Genomic DNA, 10,558 nt, shown 5'->3' with positions numbered 1-10,558 from the left:
ACCTAATTTTTCCATGAAATATGAATAAGTCTAGATAATTGTGAGATATCTGATATCCATTTTTTATTATAGCAAAGTCTCTAGGCTCAAAAGTACAGTGGTTGGGAATCCAGAGGCAAAAACCAGACTACCTGTGCTCAAATTGCAATTTTATCACTTAGTGGCTAAGTGATCTTACAAAGGCTACTTAGCCTCTTTGTGCTCAGATTTCTTTGGTAGAATGGTGATGATCATAGTATTTGCTTCCTGGAGGAACTCTGAGGCCTAAAAAGCACTCAGCTCAGCAGCTGGCAAGGGTGTAAAGGTTAAATAACATGCCTCTCCCTGCCAAAAAGTCTGCTTTTTGAGATTTTGTATTCCATCAAGTCTTTCAGAGAAAGTGTGTGTCCATTTCAAGTGAACTAAGTGTTTTTATCCCTCTTATTACTTTTTTTTGTCTTCCTTATAAACCAGAAACAGCATAGTTGTTAAAAGTATGGACACTATCTCCATCCATCACCAGATGAAGGTTCTATGATGATATGCAAGATATTCGTCAGTATTGCTCAAGGATAGGGTCATTTCAGGTTCCCTATTCTCAACTGCCCAAGGAACTAACTGGGGACCTCAGCTTGGGCACCTGGGAGCCCCTCTAGGGTCAGGTCTCTTGCCAACCCTAAAGTGGTTCCCTTAACTAAGAATTGTGGTTCCGTGATCCCCTGTCCAACCTTCTTTTATCCCAATCCTCCTGCTTTCCCAAGGCCCTTGCATATCATCATAGAACCTTCATCTGGTGATGGATGGAGATAGAGACAGAGACCCACACTGGAGCACTGGACTGAGCTCCCAAAGTCCCAATGAGGAACAGAAGGAGGGAGAACATGAGCAAAGAAGTCGGGACCACGAGGGATGCACCCACCCACTGAGACAGTGGAGCTGATCTATTGAGAGCTCACCAAGACCAGCTGGACTGTGACTGAAAAAAGCATGGGATAAAACTGGACTCTCTGAACATGGCGAACAATGAGGGCTGATGAGACGCAAAGGACAATGGCACGGGGGTTTGATCCTACGTAATGTGATGGCTTTATGGGAGCCCAGCCAGTTTGGATGTTCACCTTCCTAGATATGGACGGAGGTGGGAGGTCCTAGGTCTTACCACAGGGCAGAAATCCCTGACTGCTCTTTGGACTGGAGAGGGAGGGGGAAAGGAGTGGGGGGAGGGGGAGAAGGGTGGGAGGAGGGGGAGGGAAATGGGAGGCTGGGAGGAGGTGGAAACTTGTTGGTTTTTTTTCTCTCCTTTTCTCAATAAAAAAAGAAAAAAAAAGTATGGACACTGAAGATTTTACTTGGACTAAAATACTTGCTCCAGCCCATGTGACTTTAAGACAGTAACTTAATCTGCTCGCCTTGGTTCTCTGCCTATAAAATGGAGGTGGCAATGAGAATAATCATGTGTCAAGGAATGCAAGAGTGACATATACAAAAGGAATGTGACAGTGCCCTATATAAAAGCACATAACATCCAAACAAGATGGCTCCGTAGTAAAGGTACCTTTAGCCAAACCTGAACCTAAGACTGGTCCCCAACACCCACACAGTAAAAAGAAAAAACCAACACTTGAAAATTGTGCTGACTTACGTATGTATATTCTCTCTCTCTCTCTCTCTCTCTCTCTCTCTCTCTCTCTCTCACACACACACACACACACACACACACACACATATGCAAGCACACACGCACATGCAGAGAGAAGGAAGAGAGAGAGAGAGAATAAGTAAAATACAGTAACAAATTATAAAGGCTGTATAGCATATTGTAATGCTAACTACCCACAGATCCATGCAACACCCTGCATTTCTCATGTTCCAATTCAGTGTAAACATTAACCATTGGTCACTATTAATATGATAAGCTAAGGATTTACAGATTAGGGACTGTCAGCCATTGTTATCTCAACCTTGTTTGAGGAAGTAGACATTCAAGGAGCCCATCTCAGATGATATTCTCTAGAAAAACTCCAACTCAAAGAGAGCACCAGTCTCAGGCTTCTTCCCTTGATGGGTTCCAGGAATCCCACTACCAGAGACAGGGACAGGCCCTAACTCTTCTTTCTAGCCAGGCTCTCTGCCTTTGTTAGCCACTGTTTTGAGTCAGGAGAAATAACAGAAACAGAATGGCAGAGTGGCCAGATGATCGAGCCTCAAATTCTGGGCCTGCTACTTCTGAGTGACAAGTTAATCTCTCTGCTTCCTCACCAGTGAGATTCACTAAGGCAGGTATTGCCTTTAAGGGGCCCTGAGTGGTAGATGAATAAATGTGGCGTTAAATTAGAATGTGCCTGGCACAGACTAAGCACTGTAGATAAATTTGTTGTTGTGTATGAGTTTTTGTTGACAAGTAACCATTACATGGTGTGCAGCATGGCAATTTAGCCATGTGGAATTGCTAAACCAAGCTCCTGCATATCCATCACTATATATGCTTACCTTTTGGTAGTGAGAGCCCTTGAAATTTCCTTTCAGCAGTTTTCAAGTGTACAGTCTACTGTTGTTAGCAGTACTCACCATGGTTTATTCGGCCCAACTGAAATGTTATGACCTTCCACACATGCATCTCAACTTTATATTAGTTGTGATTATTATGAACTTTACAATGAGTCCATAGCATGGAATCTACATGGATAGACTTGAGGAGTACCCCCACGGAGGTGTCACTAGTGACTGTGATCTTACAACCTACTCATGGTCTTCTCTTGACAGTCTTGACAGGTCCTGGTACAACAGGATACAATAATATAAGCCCAGAGGACAGAGGGAGGAAGGGAAGGTAGAAAATGGCCACACTGGCACTACTAGCAGGAACATCCATCTCTACCTCACACTCTGGGATACTATGGGAGTGAAAGGGAATGATTCTTTGTGTCCAGGGACCCAATCAAGTGTTTCTTTGCCATCTGGTGGCATACTCTACCTCTCCCCCCTGTTATAAGGGAACCAGTGAGAACAATCTTTTCCTATTTCAAGAGAGCTCTGTTCCAGTTTGGTACTCAAATCACAGATGCTCTCAGAAATCAGTGCTAAGATGAGATCACTTCTATATATTGAGCACCAGAGGGCAGAACACCACCACAGAAAAATCAAAACAGCAAAGGTATTCAGGGAAATGTCTCCAGAAGCTAAATGCAATTAAGTCCTCCCCTAGGGGGGTTCAAGGTACAGGACCCTGTATAAACTCAGACCTTGTTACTGCTGAAAGCCCCCACCCCAGATCATGCCCAAAAATGTCTGAATGTGTTCAGAAATTTCTATCCTTAATATTCAGACATTTCTGTTGCTTGGCAAGCAAAGAAAGTGAGGCAGGAGAGTACAAAAGAGGATACAGAGGAAAGATGCTGGGCTATCAGCTGAACATCATCCCAAGGACGGGAAGCACATTAGTTCCTCTGGTTTGGGGGTGTTTTCATGCCACACAAAGGAAAGGAAGGCGAATCCAATCAAAGTAAATGATTCTTACTCTCTTGCTGCAAGATGATCACATTCTACACCCTCTCTGAAGCTCAAGTTCAAGGTGATCTTCAGACTTAGTTGTAGAGCATTTGAGCAGTCCTTTGAGGACTGGCATGAGGAGGTAGAAGTTGTTGTGTTCCTAATTTAACCTAACTTAATTTTGAAGATCTGCTGGTCATGGAAACAAAGAGAAGAGAAGAGTTTAGAGTAGAAGGCAATAGCAATAGAACTCTTGGCATTCAGGTGTGTTGTAGGGATTTAATTGACCAGAATTACCTGTAGCTGTGTTAAGAAAGACCAGAGCAGTCCCAAGGTGCTACAGTTCTCTGGCTTCACTGTCACAACTCAGGTAAACATTATACCGAGACACCTCTCCCCAGACAAGCTAAAGGAGAAGCGTCCTAGTAAGGACACAAAAGCCCCACATGCTTTTAAGGCCTAGCCTGCCCTTGCTGTACAGCTCTGTTCTGGAGAAGTTCCTGAGCTGGTCTGGTTCTCAATTTCCTACCTTTGAAAATGGCGGTTATTCACAGAAGACAGTCACCCACTGAGCCACAGAGCTGTTTTGCAATCCGGCAGTTGTTTAGGACATTTCTAACAATTCCTTCTCGAGCCTCAGGGTGGCACATGGATGAAAAATGAGGACCCGGGATTGACTGCCAAGATTGTCTTCCAAGGTCACGGCAAGTGTGGGTCGCCAAATTGGTCTGATTCTGCTCTATTCTCAGATACATACACACATTTCCCATGTCTGTGGTTTAAATCGTTCCTCACAGTACAGGAAGCACAATACGTAGGAAGTACTACACAGACAAAGAACTGGAGCAGACAGCTTTATGAGGGGCTGCCCTCTGTGGGCTGGAGAAGAACACTGGGTCCTGGCCCTGTCTCCCATCTCAGCAGGGCGTTGATTTGTCATTTGGAAGAAATCAATACCGGCAGCGGTGGAAGAAAGATTTCATTTGTTATCTGAGTTGCCCTCAGATACGTCACAGACCAGTAGCACACTAGCCCAGTCCCCCATCACAGCCTCTTAACCAAACAGAGAAATGCTGCAGGAAAGGCTCTCTGAGAGCTGAGCCTGGGGAATGTCAAGGTTCGAGTCAGCAGGAGCTTTGAAGCCCTCGAGTCTCATTTCTTACTACAGGGTTATGGAGTTTTTAGCTAAGACGTGAGTGACGTACTCAGGGTTACACAAGTGGGAGGTAGCAAGGCTAGAATTTGGATCTTGTTCTGTCAATGCCACCCCAAGCCCTCTGCCTGGGACTGCATCATGAAGTCAAGACTCAGAGCCAGGAGACATATTTACCATCTCCTATTCCCTAATGCCCAGCCTGTCTCCTCCTGTGTGAGATGCCTTCAGAGAAACGGCTAGCAGTAGGTTAAAGCAAAGGCTCACAGTAAGCCTAAAATTTCGACCAGTTCTTCCAATAGATAGATAGATAGATAGATAGATAGATAGATAGATAGATAGACAGACATGTATTTTCTATTTTTCTGTAGAAGTCATATCATATCCTGAGGAGTGTTAATTATATGTAAAATAGCTAAAACTCAAACATATGAAAACAGCCCTATGAATCTGATGTTCACCTTATCTATGACTACTTTAGATAGAGATTTAGAAACTTGCAGCTGCTGAACACAAATATCATAGCTCTGGACCTCATTCTTGAGCTTCTCAACTACCTCATTGTATTCAAAACTCCTTCACTTTCATGCCACACAATATCACAAATGTAGGCACCTGCCAGAAGGTGACAATGCGTCTGGATTGTGTCTGCACATCGGGTGCCAGTTGGTCAAGATCTCTTATTGTCTTGAGACATGAGAAAAGAATGCATCAGCTGCACTTCTTTGAGAAATCATATGTGTCACTCCATAAATGTAAATTGCTACTCTTATCACTAGAGTCTCTATGATTGAGACTTGCTTATTTTAAAACTAAAGGACACTGTATCATTTGGGCAGATCCAGGAAAATTTTGGCATGTGGACCACAGCTTTTAAACCCAAAGAATCTCACAGTGAGAATGACCCAGACTGGGTATTCTCAAAGAGTTCTCCTCCCAAAATGTTAATTATTCATAATGCCCTTAAATACTCTTCTATGATGGAATGTTAAGTGACACATTAAATATTCATCATGATGCACCTAATGCAGAGCCGAGGGTAGAGCGGAGCAGAGCAAATGTGACTTCTGATTCTATATCTTTAATTCAAGGCACTGCACTCCCTCAGTGGGCTAGGTCTCCATCTTATTCTAAAAGAGAGCCAGGAAAACCAGTTCACAGCAGCCCTTCACATATTGCCAAACTCTTTATAATCTTTGCAAAACTCCTTTCCTTTTTTTCCTTTTTTTAAACCTATTCAAAATTGATGTGTAACTTACATGAATGTGTACCCATATAACCAACACCTACATCGTGATATAGAATGCTTCCAGCAGTCCAATCATTTTCCTTATGCTTCTTGCAAGTTAATATCCATCCCACACATAGAAGTCATTATTTTGACAAGAAGTTGTTTTCTAACTTGTATTCTTCCCGCTGTCATTGCTTTGACTTCTTATCGTTTTAACTTTGAAGCAGGGCCAAGTAGTCATCACTGCCCATTGATTTCAAGTTGGCTGGAGTACCGAAACTTAGAAAACAGGAGGCTGCTGGGGTTATCCAGGAAAAGATCCTTGAACAGCTCAGAGGGAAACCGGGACACTGTAAGGATCTGTAAGGTGTTTCGTTAAGTGGGGGTCTGCAGGACTGGAGAGTGAAAGTGAAGGAAAAAGTGTGGTCAGATTTTGACTAAGGCATCATGGAGGGTATAGCCGTGGAGGGTAGAACCACCTGCAGAAGGGCAGGTAGGAAGGCGGGGTGAGCTCAGGAGTTCTGATGAGATTTACTGCCTTCAGATACATAGGAGGTATCCAAGTCATATTAGACTTCAATTGTCTACCTGCACATGGATTTTAAAGTTGAGGGCAGCTGGGGTTCACCCAGGGTAGACACATTAGGAGACAAGACCCAAGACATCACATTCCTGCAGATGTTCACTCTTGTTATCATTATACTTTAATTGGGAAAAGAAAAATAAACTCTTGTACAGTATACAACTAAGTCTTGAGATTTAAGAAGTTTACCTTCAGTTTGGAAGGGTTGTTTTCAAAGGTTTGGGATTCTCCTAGGATGATAAAAGGGGCTCTTTCGGTTGAGTAGCTATACCTTTGGAATCCCAGTGGTCCCTACCCTGGTGTCAAGTGTGTGTGTGTGTGTGTGTGTGTGTGTGTGTGTGTGTGTGCTTAAAAATAATACAGGTCAAGAATTTGAGAGAGTAGGAAGAACACAGGAGGAAAGGGGAGATGGGGTGTGGAAATAATGTAAGCACAGTACTCATGTTTAAAATTCTCAAAAAGTTAAATGTTTAAATAAATACTAAATAGTTATAAGTGGTTATTATTATGTTGGGCAAAACAGTTCAATGTCTGTACTCTCACCAATAAAAGGAAGGGTTATCAATAAATTGATCACTAAGGTGTAGCTCCTAACAGTGGCAGGAAATTCTTGTTGAAAAAAATATTTAGAGTGAAAGAATCACCAAATAAATAAAGATTTGAATAAATAAATGAGTTTGTTTTAAGGAAATGTCATAAATGAAGCTAATTCTGATCAGGAGGGGGCTCTTGACAAGCACTGGGGGGGGAACAGACCCAAGGACAATGTGCATCACACTTGGCTTTGCATTTGTTCTGCCCTCAGAAGAGCAACTTCCTCTTTGCAAGTGTTTGCTTTACCAAGGCTTCCAGTGAGAAAGACTCTCCATGCTGGAAGTAGACTTTCAGGAAAGTAGAGACAACCATCAGGAGGCCCCAGCAAGAGCTGTCCTTGAAAGATTTCCCTTCCAATGCATAGAAAGGTTTCCTTCAGGCACAGCTCACAATTGCCACTGCCCTCAAATTTGTTGACAAAAAAAAATCCATGGCTGGGTTCCCATCATGGCTTTGTTGCTTTCCATTCCATTTTAATTCTGAGAATCACCCTTTATCAAGGTTTGATCTTAGGTTCACATATTCTAAATATTAATTGTGGCAGAAATCTAAGACATTTCCAGAGAAAGTGTATAGCACACAAGGCATGCCTCCCTTCTATTGCTGGAAGACCTAGTTGGAGTACTTGCCATGGTAAAATGAACATGCTAGCCTTAGCCTATTTAACACCCCCACATTCTCCTAATTAATGATATGTTCGTGTAATATATCCCCAGCACTACAAAGTGGCAAATCATTGAGAGATAGAAGTAAAAGGAGACTGCTCATTCGTTCCCCAGTTGCCCAGACCTGAATAATCACATAGAAACTATATTAATTACAACACTGTTTAGCCTATTAGCTCAGGCTTCTTGTTAACGAACTATTACATCTTAAATTAACCTATTTCTATTAATATATGTTTTGTCACGAGGCTATGGACTACCGGTAAGTTTCCAGTGTCTCTCTTCTTTGGCAGCTACATGGCGTCTCCTTGACTCTGCCTTCTTTCTCTCAGAATTCAGTTTAGTGTTCCCCTCCTAGCTCTGTTCTGCCCTGTCTTAGACCAAAGAAGCTTCTTTATTAATCAATGGTAATAAAACATATTAATCCCACATCAGGTAGAAGCCAAAATGAGACTGTCTAGGAATCCTTTAAAGGGCTATTACAAGATGGAGCCTTTTTATTGGAGCTATCACAAAAAAATAAAATGTGTTCTATCTTCATAATTCCCATGTAGTAGTAAATTTAGACTTTTGTGGTGATTCAGGACTGTATTGTTTTATAGACCTCTTTAAGAAAAACATTACAAAATTATGAATAAAAATTGGCATATTTTCTCCTGGGCCTTCAAAGAAGACCTTTTGGTTCAAGAAGGAACACTAACTACAAGGATGGATTTGAGCCTGAAGTTCTCCTCATCAACTATTAAACTTCTTAAAGTTTAGGAAACTTAAAGAAAACTTCTTCCTTTAAGGAATGTGAAAGAATTCTCCCTTGGATAAGTTCCCAAGAAGTCTTACTTCCAGGAAGGTGAACTTACCTGTGTATTCTGGAGGTTTATCATTTCCAGGAACAAATAGTGGAAGGAATGGGGACAGGCAGATAAGGGCTATAGCTTCTTATTGTGATCAAAGGAGAGAGGGTATCGCTATAAAATTACTATCAGTGGCAATAGTAATTATTATTAAACATTATTGCTAACTCAACCTCAAAGCCCTTTGTATAAATTCCTACAGAATTCTCATATACATCCTCATCAATATATCTCATTATTATTACCATTTGAAATATGATTTGGATACAGGGAGTTTAGTGAATCCAGAGCCTCACAGGTAAAAGCAGTGCAGTCAGGATACAAAGCTAGACCATGACTCTGGAGGCTTTTGTCCTGTAACACTCCCCCTCCGCACACTCACCCCATACCATGAAGACCAGGAGCAGCATGTGTCCTCGCTCAAAGCATGGCCATTTATAATTCTATAGGAGGACTCTATAGATTAGATTTTCTGGGGGGTTTAAGTCCTCTGATGGAGGGTTATGGGGATGAGAAGTTGATTGGTTTGATTTTTGAAACAGTCTTTCTATACAGTCCAGGTTGACTTCAAACTCTCAATTTTCCTGCCCTTGCCTCACAAATGCTGAGGTTACACTTGTGTGTGGGCATGTCCAGTTCGGCTAACGGGTTTCAAACACCTAAGTCAGGCAAAGAAACTGCAACCAGCCAAAGAGTATGTTAAAAGACAGAGCAGTGCTTGCCTTTAGAATACTGCATAAAGTGTGCTTTAAGAGGTCAGTTTTATTTCTCATAAACTAGCGTGCCTTTTGTTTTATAAACTTTGTTTATTATGGGTTTAGACCATTTATTTCTGTGACTGTCAAGAAACAAAAAAGGAAAACTTGATAAGAATGATGGCCAATGAGTCACTCTTATCTCAGTCAACTTCTGCTGTGCAGTACAAAGAACAGGATTCCTTGTGTCTGGCGTTGAGTCATTCATCTGACAAAATGAAGATGCTCTGTCTGCTCAGACATGCCTTCTCCTTCTGATGTTAATCTGTATTTATTCTTCAGTCTCAGAGAAAATCTCTTTGATATAAACACCAAAACAAACAAACAAACAAAAACTGTCAGTGATTCTGATGAGCCCTTCTTTCAAGCTTTTAGAGAATAGGTAGATTATAATGGACAGTTGTTTTATAGATAGGTTTATTGATTTAAAAAAGAAGAAGAAAAACTATTGCTAAACTCACTTTTCTCAGATCACTGTATCACTAAATGTTAGAACATGGAGCAAATCCCAGAAAAACATTACTCATTTTCTTATTTATATTATATATTGTATATTGTAACTAGACATTATTTACTCTGGTCTGAGCAGAAAGAGTGAGTTTCTCTATACTTATCTTTGCGTAGCTTCTCCAGAGCCTGTATAGAGTCATGATTGTTCAGAGGAGGTTGGGAGACTGACTGTGTATGCCTCAGATTTTGCTAGCTCTATTTGAGCTACTCCATCAAGAATCTTTTCAATCTTAGATGCCTCAAAGGAGACATCTATTCTCCTCTCCTCTGAACAGATTGCTATTACCTTAAATCATTTTATGCATATTCTGATCTAGCAAATATAAGCCTTACCCTCCTGGTGCCTTGCTTGACTGAAAAAGGCATGTATAACAGAAATCAGAAAATGTCACCTAGGAATTTTTGAAATTCATTATCATAGACTTCTCATTGACTGAAAAAAAAATCTCAAAGTCATAGTAGAAAACTGAAGTGTGTCTGTTATATTATCCATGAGCAGGAAATAGTCATGAGAAAATGCATGTGATTTTGACCTTAATTTTACATTGCGAACACTTGTGCAGAACATACCGTTCACTAAGAACTGAGAGTGGGGTTGGCTATGATTTTGATAGACACAATAGAACCATCAAATTCTATGAGATAAAGAGGGGTGTGTTTAAAATATTTGAGATCATAAATAAATGGCTTGATGACATTATGCAAGGCCTATACATTTCCTCTAAAACTAAAACAATAAAAAGATCAT

The sequence above is a fragment of the Microtus oregoni genome, unplaced genomic scaffold (assembly GCF_018167655.1).
Source record: "Microtus oregoni isolate MIOR12 unplaced genomic scaffold, Mior012 000000F_ref0000247, whole genome shotgun sequence".
Taxonomy (NCBI): Eukaryota; Metazoa; Chordata; class Mammalia; order Rodentia; family Cricetidae; genus Microtus; species Microtus oregoni.
The sequence above is the reverse complement of the archived record's forward strand: the minus strand, read 5'-3'. Positions refer to the sequence as shown.